Here is a 17,794-nt window from a genome sequence, read left to right on the forward strand (position 1 = left end):
TCAAGGAGGAAACAGACAGGAGGTAAGAGAAAAAGCAATATCCCATTTCAACATTTTTGTTCTTTGCCATGGAAACTTCCAGAGGCATCAACTGTACAATTTGTATGTTTTGTATCATGTCTGCTTCCTGTGGGAGTTTCATAAATTGATGATGATAACACAGCACATTTCTTTTAAGTCCTTAGACATTCAGTCTTTATTGCTTTATAAATTCTGCTCAGGGCACAGATGAAATGGAACTGGAGAGATTTTGCTCTGTCCATTCTGAAAATTCTATCACGGAATGTGTACTTCGATGAACCTTGCATTCTGAAGTAGCCCCTGTTGGGGGGGGGGGGGGGTGGCATGGAGGAGGCCAGCCCCAGGAGGTCTAGGACAGGAGGTCACCTGGAGAGACCGAAGGGTCATATTTTAATGGCCAGTTGGAAAGGAAGAAACTTGATTCAGGATCATTCTAGAAAAGCACTCAGGGCTTTCAAAAATGACCTGCCATTTGGATTCTTTTTAAATTATGCAAAATTCATTTTCCTCCAACCCTAAAATAAAGTGTATGCAATATCTAAATAGCAGGGTTTCTAATGCACAAGTCATAATATTCACCTGCTGTATTTAATTATTGGAATACAATGATATTTTTTTTCCACAGCTGAATAGCTGCACTAATAGGAATATTACACTGATGGACAAACTCACTCTCCAAGCTAATATATTTTTGGCTTTTACGTTGATTTCATGAAATACAAATGTGTGTCATTTGTAGTTCTCACCAGCAAACAATGAATTCTACAGTATATCATTACCCGCCTATGGAGAGGCCGGCTCTGAACTCTAGTGTGGGTGAAAACCCTTCCATTGTTAATAAAAAGGAATCAGACCTTTGCAGACCTTATTATAAAACTGTGAGCCTGATGAAAAGCATCTCAGACAATGGATTTTCAGTTTTGGTATCCAGTCTCAATCACTTCCCCCCCCCCCCCAAATAACACACACACACACATGCACACATGCGTGTGCACACACACACTATTTCTTCTCTTCATGAATGAACAAATTTATTCTTCAAGTGCATGGGTGACTTAACTCACGCTGGTTATATGCAAATCACAAGATGGAGTTGGTGCCTCTTTGTTACCAGAGAACAGACCAGACCCCTGTGGTGTGGACCAAACAGAAATGCAATGCCCAAGGCACCCATCCAGTAGCGTTGGCCTTTCAGCTGTCAACCTCCCTACAATGAAGCAGCTTCAGGTCTCAAGTAATGCCTTTCTCTTCTCGGAGTACCTTAAAACACTGCAGTGAGTTCCAAGGCCTGGTGAAGCCACTGTTTTGATATAAAGAGGATGCAAATGGCTATCAGCAGGACGTTGTGTATGCATTGTTCATCAATATAATGAAGTTGCATTATGGCCCCGGGCTTGATGCGTGTGTACATTCACTTGTCAACGAAGATCCTGCATGCAAAAGAGCTTCCCCCACCCCTCCCTCTCCCCTCCTGTGCTTTGTAAACTATAAAAGGCTGGAGACACACGGTTTTGCCATTATCAGCATTGTGATTATGAATCCCTGAAGGGCAGATGTTACAGCAGGCAGACCCTGGGTGCTCTCAGACAGAGCAGGCTGGGCTCCAAATCAGAAATGAGCTTGAGATTTACTGATTTTATTATAGGGAATAAACGCTTGGAGACAGAGGGGGGATCGTTTATGACTGCCGTTAATATCTTACTTGGGGAAGCTGCGCGTCCTGTCGCCTGCCATCTAGTGGCAAAGGAATAAATTTGCAATTCCCTCAAGTCTCCTGCAAAGGACAGATTGTCTGAGGGAGCCATGGGCTGGCTGGTGGTGGTTGAAGGCAAAGTGCAATGAGCCAGAGTGTGATTGGTGGCTGTCAAGGTCTTCTCTGCCAGCCCAGAGCCTGACCCCAGGCACCACCGCAGCCATAAACTGACATCTCTTCTGTGTAAATCTCCAGAGTCCCGGTGGGCCATTGTAAACATTGAATAAGAATCACAACAGAAATGATCCGGAGGATAATGATAATATTAAGAAGCAAACACAGTTATAATCAGACCAGATTTCTTCCCCTGTCCCTTGTTGGGGCTCTGATTAGTAAACAGACAAAAGGCTGAAGAAGGAGAAGGAAGGACCCCAAGAGGTAGTAAATAGAATGGAAAAAATGATCCTCTGCTGCCTTTACTCTCCTTTCCAGAAAAGTGTGTGGAATTCCAGCTCTGACTTTGGAACACAGCGGTTGCAGCAGACCAGGGAGTGGCTTCAATGATTCTAAGTTGATTGAGCCCCGTTCACCCCCTGTGCTGACCACAGCAGCCAGGCCTTGCCTTCTTTCTCTGTCTATACCCTTGGAAGTCTTGGGTAATCATTTATGCTATAGTAAGGCTTGAGTATTTACTCTTTGCCAACTTACTCCTCTCCCCTCACAGACCACCTTCAGGTAATCTCCAAAGTGGTAAGCAGGATCATCTTTTATTATTCATAACAAGTCTCCCTCAATGTGTATGTTAATGAAGTGACTGTTGGAGGAGGGAGAGCTTTAGGAGGGGAGGGGGGGTTAGTCTCAACCTTAAAGATTGAATTCAATCATCAATGGCCAGTGATTGCAAGACCACCCAATGGAAAACTCCATGAAAACACTCAAGGACTGAGTTCAGAGAATTTTCATGTTGTTGAATCACCTAAGTGCTGGGAGGTTGGTTTACCCAGCTCCTTGGGGACAGAAGCTCCCACGCCCTGAGCCCTGATGGAATTCTTCCTGTGTACCTCTTCTTTATTTTTTATAATACAAGAATCGATGTGAGTAAATGATTCCCTGATCTTGTGAACCATCCCAGCAAATTATTGAACCAGAAGAGGGGAGGCATGGATACCCTCCCTCCATTTATATCTGGCAGGTCAAAACTATAGCAGGTACCCCAAGGCTTACAAGGGATGTCTGAAATGGGACAGTCTCCAGGATTAGTGGCATCTTTACTAATCCCTGAGAATTTAGATCTAAACTGGACTGGGTTGAATGGCATCCAGTTGGTGCCTATGGAGTGAATGAATCGATTGATGTGTGTGTGTGTGTGTGTGTGTGTGTGTGTGTGTGTGTGTGTGTGTATGAGAAAGGGACGGAGAGACAGAGACAGACAGATTGAGAAAGCTCTCATATTTGATGTCTGGAGCAGGCACAAAAAGCAGTTCACTAAAACCCAAAAACAACAAATGTAAACAAATACAGGCAGGGAACTTAATGATTTCAAACTCCTCTGACATTGTCCATGCAAAATAGAGCTCTTGCTGTAGAGTAAGAGAAGTTTATTCAGGAGCAAACATAGGGAACCAGGTGAGGAAGGTTACCCTGAATGAATTGCTCCATTGCATAGAAGATGGCAGAACAAAGGAAAAGCACTCAGCAGAGTTGGTGAAGGCATCAGGCAGGTGGGTTACAACAGAGAGGGGGAAAATCTCCTATAGATTTCACTTGTTATAAGATTCTTAGTTATAGGGTTAGTAGAAACTAGTGTGGTCTTTGAAGTTTAACAATACATCCCCAAAGTTTACCTGAGTCACAAAGCTGTGACCTTAGATAGTGAGGTTAGTAATAAATATAAATGACTATTAAAGGATCTCTAGATGGCATAAGATACAGGCCATCTGTGATCGGTTGTACACCAGAACTGGACAGTAAGTGATACTACCCAGACCTGAGTCCCAGAGCACATGCGCACACCCACCCACCCACCCACGCCCCCCCCCCCCCACACACACACACAAAGCATCATGCAGTGATACACTGAGATCCAATTCCTCATTTCTCCCTTGCATGGGGCCTAAGCAAATACACTTGTTGTTCCAGCCAGAGTTAAGCAACAAAACTTAATTGAACTGATTTCTGTGCTTCTGGGTTTTGTTTGTTTGTTGGTTGGTTGTGGGGCCTATACTCTGGGCCTGGGCGCTGTCCCTCAGCTCTTCAGCTCAAGGCTAGCACTCTACGACTTGAGCCACAGCGCCACTTCCGGCTTTTTCTGCTTCTGGGGTGCTGAGGAATTGAACCCAGGGCCTCGTGCATGCAAGGCAAGCACTCTGCCACTGAGCCACCTTCCCAGCCCTGTGCTTCTGTTTTTAATAGCTGACAGAGAGCAAGTCATCAACAGTGGCTTCCCGTAGCACCCTTCACTGTCTCACTAATCTCATGTGCACAGAGATTCATCTGCTTTTGGGGAGGCTGGAACTACTGGAAGTGTCCACATGGGGAGGTAGCTTTCTGCAAGGTGGATCAGAAACTACATGCTTGATCTCCCACAAACATAGTCCAGACATAGGATGCCTTACTTCTGAAAGGGTCACTGACTCCCATGGACATTTATCCCCCTACTGACTCCTTATGATAGAAGGAAATGATGCCAGCAACTCTGGCTCCTTGCGTGGCCTGTGGCTTTCTAGAGGTGAGCTGGTGGTTATTGGAGGACCTGGGTGTCTGTGTGTAGCTAGAGACTCTGCTTCCCATGAAAGTGAAAACATTTATCTGGCCAAATGAAGCCACTGCAGACTATTCAAAAAGCAAATGTCCTTTAGCTATTTTGTGTCTGATGTTTGTCTTCCTGTGTATTCTCTCTTATCTGGGGACTTTGTGGATTTTCTAAAAAAAATCAATATAAGAGGCAGAAAGGAAGTTAGCACAAGCTACCCATAACAGCTACATAAAAAAGGAGGAAGAGAGAGAGAGAGACAGACAAACAGAGACAGACACAAAGAGAGACACAGACACAGAGAGAAAGAGAGAGAGAGACAGACAGACAGACAGAAAGTCAGAGAGAAAGGATATTAATGAAATCTACGTGCCCTACCCTGTGCTAGGTATGATGGTAATACAAAAAATAAAGGCTGGCTGAATGCTAATGGAGCTCACAGGTATCTGAGTAGACAACACAGCAAAGAAAGCCAAAAGCACCCTCTCTAATTAGAAGTCCCTTGGCTTAAACTTTGACCCATAGTTACTGAAGAACTAAAAGCTTCACTACTGAATAATAACTTACTTCTGTACTGTGGACCTGACTTTTCGCTTTTGTAAACTGGAGTAAAAAAAAAGTACATTTCTTAACTCATGAGAGGAAGGCAAAGTGAACAAGCATTCTACAAATACAGCCAACATGTCAAGCTCAGGTAAACAGCATGGCAGAATGGTTATGTGTATGGACATTTAGTTTGACCTAATGGAAATGCAAGCTTGGGCATGTATTAAAATGATTACAGATCAGTTCAAAACACCCAGACTGGTGAACTATCATCAACTGCATCTACAAAGACTTATATCCCAAGTATATAAAGAATGTCTACAATTTAATAATAAGCCACAATTTAAGTAACTTAACTTGATATAAAACCGTACAGAGGATCTGACTAGGGAATTCACACACACAGAAAAGTAAAAAGAAAGAAATTCAGGTGGCTTTCTTGAACACAGGAAAAAAAATACTCAATTTTGTTCATAAGATAAATCCAGGTTAAAATGTAATTGACATTTGTTTCAAATATTGTTGAAAGTTTGAGCAATTGGTTGGGATATGATAAACATCTCCATTATGCAAGGTTAGTAAGCAATTTGGCAAAATAAATTAAAATTATAAATATATAGAGATAGAGAATATCCATGTTTCTACAATTGTACTTCAGAAATGTATTCCGTAGATGTATTCACCCCAAAGAAACACTTATATATTACCAATGTAAATAACTTTTAGTGAGTAATTCCTTACGTAAATTGCAGTACATTTGAATAATGCAGAATTTGAATAATGCAGTACTACCAAGGATTTTAGAACTGTCTCTAAGATATGTTAAGTAAAATGTTAAGATGTGTTTGTGTTTATGTGTATGTGCATATATATGTTTGTGTTTCCATACACACATGTATATATACTATATATGTGTATATATGTGTACTATTCCCATGCATATATAGTACACAAACATTTTCCACATAAAGTTGGTCCTCCATACTGTGGGTTTTGCAGCTGAGATTCAATAAACTGTGGATTGACAACATATTAGAAAAATAAATCTAGAAATTTCCAAAAACCAAAATTTAAGTTTATCTCATGCTGGGCTCTATGTTTAATCCACATGCATGAAATGATGTGAAGACACAGCTTGCTGGAGCCTTCTACTGCTTCATAGTTCTGTCTCTCCTGAACACTTGCATTTCAGTCCTGTTTGCCCTCTTCTTTCTCATTCATGTACTTCTACTTAGGCCTGTGATGTTTGTGTCTGTGCTGGATACATATAGATATATTTTTTGGGCTGTCATCTCCTAAACAATACAGTATAAGAACTAGTTACACAGTATTCACACTATATTTGATAGTAATCTGGAGATAGTTTAACATATATATATATATATGCATATATATGAGGGGCTGAGGATATAGCTCAGGGGTAGGGCATTTGCCTGGCATGTGCAAGGCTCTGGGTTCAATCCTCTACAAAATGCAGAATGTAATAAGCTCTTAATCAATTGAATATAAGGACTTGTGAATCCAGGATCCAGTTCCCCAAGGATACTGTGACACAACTGTATATATTTTGCTATATATGTTACCATTTGTATAAAAATGGAAAAATAAGCTTATTTGCTTGCTTACCACAGAGCAATTGAAATATACTTAAGAAACTTGTAGTACTGTTTGTTTCCATGAAGATGTTTGGGATGGCCTACAGAAAAAGTTGGAAAAAGACTCTTTTATTGAACATATACCTTTTGGATTTTGTGAGGCCACAGTTTTCTAAGTCAAATGATGTGATACCAAATACAAAGTGTATTTTGCTTCTGGAAAAGTTTTCATGAAAGTCTGTAGCAAATGTGCTCATCATTTTGATGAAGATTTATGGAGTGCTATTGTGTAGCAGACACTAATCCTTGTTGGGTAATGAGTCATGTTACTCAAAATGAGTATGGTATTTCTATGTGAGACCTTATTCAAAACGTTTTGCTCATGCTGATTCACCTAAGATTTGCAACAAACCCTGTGAACATGTGTGACTATTGTCATCCTCACAAGACAGAGGAGGAAACTGACCTACAAAAATCCCAGCAGTGAGGGGCTGAACTGAGCTTTGAGAAGAGGTGAGTTGTTTCTAGAGTCTGTGTTCTTGGATAGAACCAGCACAGGCTCTGGAATATTGTGTCCCAGTGACAAATGGAAATCTTCCACTCATTCAAAAATTAAGAATGTCAAGATGTCAATGTAACCAGATTTCTAGACCCCAGTCCAACTGTAGGGGTTCCAACAGGTCAAGCCTGGCCACTTGCCCCAATAAGCCAAATGAAAAAGATGAGTAATGGAGATGGGCAGAGAAAGGAGACTTGTTATGCACTGGTCATGTGACAGGAAGAGGCAGAGTAAGCATTTCAGCTCATCTTTGGAGGACAGACTTCAGATTTGGGCTTCCCTAGAGAAAGAATTGAGGAATGAGTGGTATGTGTAACTATTTCGCAGTCTTGGTAGTGGTTAAACACGTGGTCCAGTTTCTCATTCTTCAGCTTGTACAAGCAAGACCTGGTCAAGGTAAGAAAGTCATTGTTGCCTGGGGCAGGGGCAACTTTGACTCTTGTCAAAGGATGTTTGTGTATCAGACCAGTGTCCTTCCTAGAATCTGAAGTGGTTGTAAGGTGACTGCAGAGATAAAGGCTCAGAGCAAAGAATGATGGATATGGGCATAGGAACAGCAGACTTTTATCCTGCTTGTTGGTACCCATTAGACAATTGCAGGTCCAGAATCAGTGAAGAATCAGTGTAAGTGGGTTGGTTTTGTTTGCATGTTTGTTTGTTTGCTTTTTCAAAAGCAGTTCTACTGAGGGAAAGAAAGGGAAACTGTTAGGTAGATAAAAAATGGTGGACATGCTATGTGAGAGATAACATGTGACCTACTGTGCTCCCATACAGCCCTGGGCTCCTGCTCAACTGCTTCTTCTTCCCATATTGACTTAGGTCCTGCTCAGCCAATGAAAAGAGTGGAGAGCAGAGACCACATGCAGAAGCCATCAGGCAATCAGCAGAAAGCCCAGGGCCTGGCAAGGAACGGGTATGGGAGGAGCCCTACACTATAAATCCACCTTCCAAGAAGACTCCATTGGACTCCCCTTTGGTACTCCTTTCTTCAGAGTGTCTTTTGCTACTTTCCTTTTTATGTCAAACAAACTTGCTCTGTCTGCTTTTAACCCCACCTCTAGGCAGCATCACTAAATACCTGCTACAGCAACAGCAGAGCATTAAACCACATGTAGGGAATTTCTGCGCATGGGGATCTGCATGGGGGTATGCACTCACAAAGCCAGCGTGGGTCCCTGCTCCGCTCACTGCCTTTCTAGGTGTAGCAATGGAAAAGGTGATGCCTTTCCTTGCCCTTCAAAAAAGGTCATAGCTGACACTCTTACAAGAGATGATAGGTTAACAAGAGAGAAGTATGGCAAGTTTCTCAGTCAAAGCTTTACATATGCCTTCAGAGACACAGACCTAGGGCTGAGGGGGAACTGCGGCTGAATAATGGACATCTCTGTGATTAGACAAAAGGGAAGAATCTAATGCTAGGATGTGCAGGGTGGTGTGGGGGGCCCCAGGGCTGGCTGTTCACTATTCCTTTGGACTTTTCCCAGCCAGTCTTCCCTCCTCGCAGGTATGAGGCAAAACCTCCATGGAGATGAGGGTCTTGAAGGGAGAGGGCAGGTGATGGAAGAGTGCTTCCTATGACTGGCTCTGTGGGGTACAGGAGTTCCAGTCCCTATGAGAACCTCGGGGAAAAGGAGTTGTGGTTTCTGACATTCACTTTGAGGGAGAAAGAGGCATGAGAGACAGGGTAGACAGGAGAAGGTCAGAGAGACTTTGCTTCTAATCTTTATTCAGAGTGCTCAGCATGCAAGTGTCATACTTTAGAAGTATTGTGTGTTTTTTTTTTTCCTGAGCTCTAAGAAAGACAAACCAGGCTGCAGATCTCTTGGAGCTGACATTCAAATTGGAGAGGATGAGTGGTGATACATAATAAATAGACAGGACATCAGTAGGAGCAGAAAATACCTGTGCTGGGAGCTCCAGAGTACCAGGAGCCAGGACAGGTTCTGTAGTGGGCACTTGCCTTTGCCAGACCCAAGGTTTTCCGAGGTTATTTGAATATAGAATCAGTACTGTAGTAATTAGGTACTTTTAGATTTTTCTGCTGTATAGTCTCACCATCCTTTGGACTAGAGTTCTGAGACTCATATTGGGCAACTGTGATCTGAGTGAATTCTCTCCCTTATCAGATGAAGGAGGGAATGCCCAGAGAGGACTAGGGGTATGGTCAGCAGAGCCCATGGCTGAACAATGAGTACCAAGACCAGAGTTTTGTTCTATAAGACTCTCCCTGTATTCCCTGTAATATGCCAGGAATAACCAAAGCATTGATAACTCACCCCATCTTAACATGCCTATCTCAACAGTCACAGAAAATTTGTATAGAACTAGCTAGCATTCTGTACTTTCTTTACTTCTCTGTCTGTCTGTCTGTTCTTTGTGCCTGTACTAGGGACTAAGCTCAGGGCATGTATTCTCACTTTGCTTTTTCTGCTCAAGGTTAGAGCCACAACTCCCACTTCTGGCTTTTTGCTAATTAATTGGAGATAGGAGTCTTATGGACTTTTCTATCCAAGCTGACTTCAAACCTTGATTCTTAGATCTCAGCTTCCTGAGTAGCTGAAATGACAAGCATGAATGACAGTGGTTTTCCTTTCTAGGTGACTTAAGTTTAATTTCTCCTTGCTCAATGATTGCAGAATATTCTGCTAATCATTTAGTAAGACCCTTTCTACTGAAAGCCTTTTCCTTTTACCTTTTTTTCCCCCTTGTTTTCCATTCTAGGCCACATGTGTACTTGATGTTTTCTAAAATGCAAGTCAATGTTGTACTTGATTCAATCTTAAGAACTAAAGCTTTTACTTCCAAAATAATAGGTTCCATTAAACAACCAACAGATGTGTGAAAGAAAAAGTGCAATCTTTGCATCTAAGACTAGAGGCTATGTTTTGTTTTGTGTGTGACCTGGGGTGCAGAGAAGAAATACAGGAAAATGTCTGAAGCAGGTTATGTTCATTTACCATTAGAGAGACACACATAGAATTGTGCCATAGGCTCTTTAGGTTGTTGAGATTGGACATTTTGAGAACAATCTTATCATAAATTTTGCCTCACATAACTACCTTCAGAATAAATTCTTTACAGCCTTGGGCTTCTTATTAAAAAGAGAGTGGACTTTAGTTCCTTCTTATTGTATTTAGATCACCTTTTTGAATGGAACAGTGATTTTCTTGACTTTCTTTTATGAATGTTTTGGTTTGCATTGACCAAAGCAACCAGCTGTCTTGGATTCTCTGAACTCAGTGTCAGCATGCTGATGCAGCTGAAGAATTGTAGAAATTAATTTTTTAAATGGTGGCAAAAGGAATAAGGCCTTAAGCTGGAATCCGTGCTTGGTAGGCTAAAACGGATCAATTTTCCTGTCCCTAATTAAAATAAGCCACCAATACAGCAGCCGCAGAAAATCCAGGGCTTTCCTCCTGATGAATACGACCAGCCTGCAAATTTGTCCTCACTGGGAACAGATTTCCTGTGCAGCAGTAGTTTAAACAGAGGTAATTTGCGTTTGATAATACAAGTTCACCTACTCAGTGCTCAAACCTCCCTACCACACACACTTCCAATCCCACACCAAAGCACCCACTGAGCTAGGCACTGGTGATTCACTCCTGGAATCCTAGCTACTCACGAATTTTGTTATGAGGATCACAGTTCAAAGCCAGCCTGAGCAGAAAAGTCCATGAAATCTCTTATTTCTAATTAACCAGCAAAAAATGCAGAAGTAGAAGCATGGTTCAAGAGTTAAGAGTAAAAAAGACAAACAAGAACACAAAGCCCTGAGTTCAAGCCCCAGTACTGGTGCACACACACACACACACACACACACACACACACACACAAAAATTAAACCAGTGAAACAAAAGATGACTTTTCCTTCCCAAGTATGTGTCTTTGAAGGGGTCCATTATTGGCCATTGAAGGGGAAAACAAATATGGCAGGCTATCTGTTTTCATATTGTCTGAGTTGTGAAAATCTGCCTGTGTGTGAACCATCTGCTTTTAAGAGAAATCCTAGCTTTCTATCAATTAGCACTATAATTTCAGATGCAAGGTAGGTTAACTTTTGATTGATCTTCAATTAACACTAGTTCTTAACCACTTACTTTATTTCAAATTCATTTCCCTCTTCCACATCTCAGGGAAGTGGCAGAATGACCTTCTTGCTTTTGAAATGTTGATTGCACTTTACCATGAAAGAACTCACTTTCTACCCTCCCTCCCTTTCTTCCTGAGTGAGTAAGAACTCAGGAGTATAATTTTATTTTCCAAAAGAGCATCTGGGAAACTTGTAAGGAAGACCACATCGAATGAAAAAATGGCTTTTACTTTTAAATGGCTTTTTTTTTTTGGTGTAGAATTTAGACTTTGGAATTTTCATAAAGTCACAATTTCCCCCTCAAAGACTCCACAATGACATTGGTTTCTCTCCTAGGGCACAAATTGCCAGGAATTCCCACCTTGTCTAGAACACTCTTTGCTAATTGGTCAGCTAGATCTTCCTTGTCGCTCCATTACACAACGGGGCAGAATCTCTCTGATGAGGTTATTGGTGTAAAATTCTGGCAGCCGAAAATATTTACTAATTGATATTCTTCAGTTACTTCTTTGGCAATCGAGAATGCTGGACCATGTTATTGATCATTTCTATAGGGCTTATAGTAACTTATGACTGTGGTAAGTTACTCAATCTGGCTTATATGAACTTGACTCAGAAGATTTGTTATATCCTTATGCTTCTTCAGAAAAAATATATGTATAATTGGTTTTACAATGGCTACCTTTACACAAATAGGATTGGCTTAACTATCATGTATGGAACAACTAACTTACCGAAAGCTTCTGTATCTGTAAACAAGGGATTTTTTTTTTAATGAAAAAGTATGTAACTTTTTCTCTTTCTTTCATTTTTCACTTATAGTCATCTTTGGTGTGTTGGGAAAAATAAAGGAGGGTATAACAATGCTCCATAGGAAATGGACTCATTACCTTGCTCATGTAACTGTAACCCCTCTGTACAGTATCTTTACAATAAAATATATATTAAAACATTTTATTAGCTTTAAGTAGTTTTATAAGTTGGACTTCCCTTCCATTCTCTCCTCTTAGGCAAGTGCTCTACGATTGAGTTATATATATCCACAGAACTTGGTTTCTGAAAGTTTTTATTGAATGTACCTCTTGTCCATCACTGGGAAGTACAGAAGTTCAGTGCCTTGAACTCTAGAGCCCACACACTGGTGCACAAAATGGAGAGGACTCTTTTTTTTTTCCAGTGACCTTGGTCAGGGATCTATTTGCATCAAGGTGTTGAATAAGGAAAATCACTACCTTGCTGCCACTGGAGAGTAGATGGAGTAGGCACCTTGCCTCAGAGATTCAGCCTTTGTGTATCTTTGTCAGGGGATAAGACTTGTCTGGCTGGAAAGGATTAATAGTGTTCTTAAAAGAAACGTTGAATGTTCTTGGTCCAGAAGTCCTGTTCAACTTTAACCCATTGTAGAGCATGTGACTGAAGAAATGGGCCCTATTGTGGAAGGTTGAGCAGATCACTAGCACTTGACAGGGAGCATCTATTTTACCACCCTGGCTACACTCATAAACATTGGTGATATCTTCTTTCTGATTGTTGGGTTTCTATTCCCCACGTATGTAAAGGACTACCTCAGGTAGATACTCTTTGATGTTTGACATGACTTGTAGGCCAGCTTCCTTTAATTCAATCTCATTTTCTCACGAGTGGATTTATTACTAGTCCAGTCCAACCATTAACCGATAGGAATGTGTTTTTGTTGTTGTATCTTCCCAGCCAAAAGTGATGATTCTTATTTTTATGTTTATTTTTTATTGCAGTAAAATAAATGCAACATAATATATTATTGTAGCTATTTGTAAGTGTATACTTCACTGGCAATAAGTGTATAATGTGCAACAATTAAAACCAGAGCTTTAGACCTCATTCCTAAACTTCAAGAGCTCCATATAGAGAGGAAATCAGAGTACCACTTGCTATTATGGCTCCAACTCCAAACAGTCAGATGACAATATTAGAGTGCAGATGGATGGACCATCTCTTGGTAGCCTGAGAATTCTGAGAAGTGCTGAACTCTCTCAAGGTCAGGGAAAGTAATTGTTTCTACTGTCTGGCTTTGGAATAGGTATGCTAGGATTTCCCTCAGAGAAGTGGTTGCCTGGAAATAAACATGGCCCTTAGGGGGTGTGGTTAAATGTCTAAGTGCTTAGAATTGATTCCCCAAATGAACCAAGTATTGAGGCACGCTCCTGAAATATTCAGTTATTTTCATAGGTGATGGTTAATATTGATTTATTGGCAAGGGTCGAGAAGATGAGTAAAGTCTCTGGGTGTGCCAGGGAGGACATTTCTAAAGAGCATTAATTAAAAAGGATGGGGAAGATCTAGCTTGAAAAAAAGTGGGCAGCACTGTTCATAGACTGGGTGGTTCTGAAGAAATAAAACGGGCAGGGACGTGGAACCGAAATCCTTGAAAAAGTTTCTGTTTGCCCAGAAAAGAAATGTGTGTAAAGTTGGAAGTAAGGATAATACAGCTGTCGGAAAGACTCCAGCCAGTAAAAAGAAGACAAGTATATCATGGGAATATAGGAAAGATGTCGTGAAAGTATTTTGGGACTTGGCCAGCATCAATCATTGTAGGTTCAAGGGTGTAAAGAAGTGCATTTATTTTATTTTTATGTTTTTGGTCGGCCGTGGGGCTTGAACTCTGGGCCTGGGCGCTGTCCCTCAGCTCTTCAGCTCAAGGCGAGCGCTCTACGACTTGAGCTACAGCACCACTTCCAGTTTTTCTGGTGGATTTTTGGAGATAGGAGTCTCACGGTCTCTCCTGCCCAGACTGGCTTTGAACTGCGATCCTCAGATCTCAGCCTCCTGAGTAGCTAGAATTACAGGCGTGAGCCACCAGCGCCCGGCTAAGAAGTGCATTTATTTTAAAGAGTTCTCTTGGAGAAAAGCGGGGGAGGAGCTCACTTAGATAAGTATTTCTCTGAGTTCTATTATCCAGGCTCTCAGAGAACACTACAGTGATTGTCTTAGGGCCTGCTCTTAGGAGGCATACTTTGTTTTATCCATGGCTTTTGGTTTGTTTGTTTTTGTTTTTGTCAGTCATGGGGCTTGAACTTAGTGCCTAGGCACTGTCCCTGATATTTTTTGCTCAAGGTGAGTGCTTTACTACTTTGATCCACAGTGCTACTACATCTTTCTGCTGGTTACTTGGAGATAAGATTCTCACCCATTTTCCTGCCTGGCTGGCTGGAAACTGTGATCCTCAGAGCTCAGCCTCCTGAGTAGCTAGGATGACAGGCATTAATGGCCAGAGGTCAGTGTGTGTCATCCATGTGGTATTGACTTGGAAAGGATGCAAAATGCAGGTTCCACCCTGATTTCAAAGGAAGGCCTTGCTTTGGTCAGATCCTTCCTTGCTATTCTTCTGTTACTCCTTTTTGGAATATAACAGTTTACCCTATGCGTCTGTATGCTGGGAGCATGTAAATGGTTTCAGTGTTATAGGCACTCACAGCTAAGAGTTCATCTTGAGTCTCAGATGAGACTTTGGGCCTGGACTTTTGAAAACGTTGGATGTGTTAAGACTGGTGCCAAGAGACGAAATGCATGTGTTTTGCATGAAGAGACAAATGTGGCCTTTGGGGGGAGGGTGGGCTCAAGGGCGGAATGTGGTTTAAGGAGATGTGTGTGAGTGCCTATGTGACAAAGTCGGTTTTTGATAGTTTGATTTGAATTGAATGGAGCAGAATATAGATTAGAAAGAACACCTGGGAAGGGGATGTATATGCATGCACGTTCACATGTGTGCATTTCCAGAGAGGATTCACTGAGGATAGAAGATTCACTGAAATATGGGCAATGCCTTCCCATAAATTGTTGGAATAGAAGAGAGAATAAGGACAAACAGCATAGCACAGACATTCTGTCGGTCTGTCTGTCTGTCTGTCTGTCTGTCTGTCTGTCTGTCTGTCTCTTCCTCTCCCCTCACCCTGGCAACCCTGTTGTAATATATTCTGTGCTGGCATGTTCTCCACACCATAATGAACTAAAACCTCTGAATCTGTGAATACAAGTGAACCTTCCCTCCCTGGAGTTGTTCTGTTCTGGTGTTTTTTTTTTTGTTTTTTGTTTTTTTTCATGGTGATGGAAGCCTGGTGAACACACCACGTGAGCCTCAGTATGTCTCTGGGGAATAAGCCTCTCTATGGGGAAATGACCCGTTTGGTTAAAGCAAATCCCTGGTCTTAGCTCTCCCATTAGCATTCAGCTATTAATCTTTAACAGGACTAAAAGAAAGCATCACTTCCTCAAAGGCCATAACATTTGGAACTGTAGCCAAGAATTAGCCAAAGGAGAGACCCTTACTATAAATCGAGAGGCCACCAATGGAGTGCAACAACTAGGAAAAGACAGCAGCCAGGGAAAGCGTCCATTTCCACAGAGAAGGGACACGCAGGGCTCCTTGGCGTGGATCCTTGAGAGATGGCTTTGTTACCTCTGTAGAGTGTCAAAGAGTAAGGAAAGCCCAAAAGAGGGATGTAACCCTGCTGTCAAAGCCACGTTGACTTCCCTTGTTTCTTTACAGAAACCTGGGCATCTTTCACTCTGCATTGAACAGTGGTGCAATTGTCCTCATGCTTTTAACATCAAGATTAGAGAACGCTACAGCATCTGGTCTTCCTCCAGCAAAGGAATCTCTCTCTCACTGCCTGCCAGTGTTTGACTGGACACTTCCACCCTTCCTTCCCTTTCAGCTGTTTCTAGAGTTTATTCTTACAGGTGAGCGGCAGTGTGTTCACTTTTTCACTGACCTAGGACAGTTTTCATTTCCTCTTTTCCAAGAGATAGCCAATGATCAAGTGAAGAAAAAAAAAAAAAAGAAGCAGCCCATATGAGTCTGTAGTGTTAAAATTTGAGGGAGCTGGTTTTAGGAAATTTGGAATGAGCTATTCTTAAATAAGTAACTTTAGGTTGAATAAATACTTTGACAAAGTATCTGGAGGACATCACAATAAATCAAGTGGTGCTGTTACCTGGTAAACAATCAGTGGTGAAAGATATAGGCCTTGGTCATGATTTGGCCTCTTTCTTTCTTTCTTTCTTTTCTTTTTTTGCCAGTCCCGTGGCTTGAACTCAGGGCCTGAGCACTATCCCTGAGCTGCTTTTGCTCGAGGCTAGCGCTCTACCACTTGAGTCACAGTACCACTTTCAGCTTTTTCTGTTTATGTGGTGCTAAGGAATGGCACCCAGGGCCTCATGCATGAGCGACAAGCACTCGACCACTGAGCCAGCTTCCCAGCCCTTGGCCTTTTTCAATGGAAGTGTGAAGTCTAATTTTATTTAATTAGTTTATTTTTTGGTGCTGGTCCTGAGGCTTGAACTCAGAGTCCAAACACTATCTCTGATCTGAGCTGTTTTGCTCAAGACTGGCATTACACCACTTGAGCCATACATGCTTGTGGCGGGGGGGGGGGGTGTGTGTGTGTGTGTGAGGGTGTTTTCTGGTTAATTGGACATGAGAGTCTCACAGACTTTTTTCTTACCCCATAATCAAACCATGATCCTCATATCTTAGCTTCTTGAGTGGCTAGCATTACGGGCATGAGCAGCTGTATTTTTTTGGGAGGAAGGCTGATTTCTGACACATGGGAATGTGATACGGAGCCATCCCAGAGGGGATTCATCCCCATTGTGCCCATCCCAGTGCTGAACCACAGTGCATATTCTGTCCATGGATTTTTGGATGTGCTGATGGAAGCTGGCTGGCAGGTGTAGGAACCAAGGAAAAGGGATGGGAGAGGAGAAGGGCAGGAACAGGGACTGTTGGGTTTTAAGACACCATATAATACTTGGAGTGAGTGGGGGAGACAGAGGTCCATGCATTGCTAAGGAGATGAAATACCCATTGTTGGATGGAAGAGGAGGACCCCCTCCCCCACCAGAGAAGTAAGTTAGCCTCTGACTCTGTAGAAAGAACTTTGTAAGAAGATGGGAGGATAAGACTAGTATCAAGAGGTCTTCCTCTAATCCCACTAGTGGAGAATAGGATCATTTGTGCAGGTTTTTTTTTCGTTTTAAAAAATGTTTTTTCAAATCGTTTAAATAGGGATGCAGGTGGACCCATTGCAACAATGAGATGTAAAAGTCGTTATGTCGAAAATGAACTTTACAACTTTGGTGGGGGGGGTGGGGGGAGTGGGGGGTGGGGGGGGTGGGGGGTGGGGAGGGGGGAGCAGGGAGGATTGGGTGGGGGGGGCGGGGGGAGGATGGGAAGGGATGGGAAGGGAAACAAAGGAGGAGGCTACAATGCTTGATAAGAAATGTACTCATTATCTTGCCCATGTAATTGTAACCCCTCTGTACAGTATATTCACAATTAAAAAATTTTTTAAGTGAATGGCAAAGCTTTCTAACTCGTTCCCTCTTCCCTCCTCTGTGGGGGCCAAGTACAGGGCCCTGGGCAGGCCAATGCAGAATACTGTGCCAGAGCAATAATGAACCCTTTCTCTAAGGGCTGATTTGTGTGCAGGAAAAAGGAGGGCTGATTTGTGTGCAGAAAAAGAAAAGTCGTCAGGTGTCCATTGTGAGGAGTATC

This window comes from Dipodomys spectabilis, unplaced genomic scaffold (genome assembly GCF_019054845.1).
Source record: "Dipodomys spectabilis isolate Male_0828 unplaced genomic scaffold, ASM1905484v1 ptg000069l, whole genome shotgun sequence".
NCBI lineage: Eukaryota > Metazoa > Chordata > Mammalia > Rodentia > Heteromyidae > Dipodomys > Dipodomys spectabilis.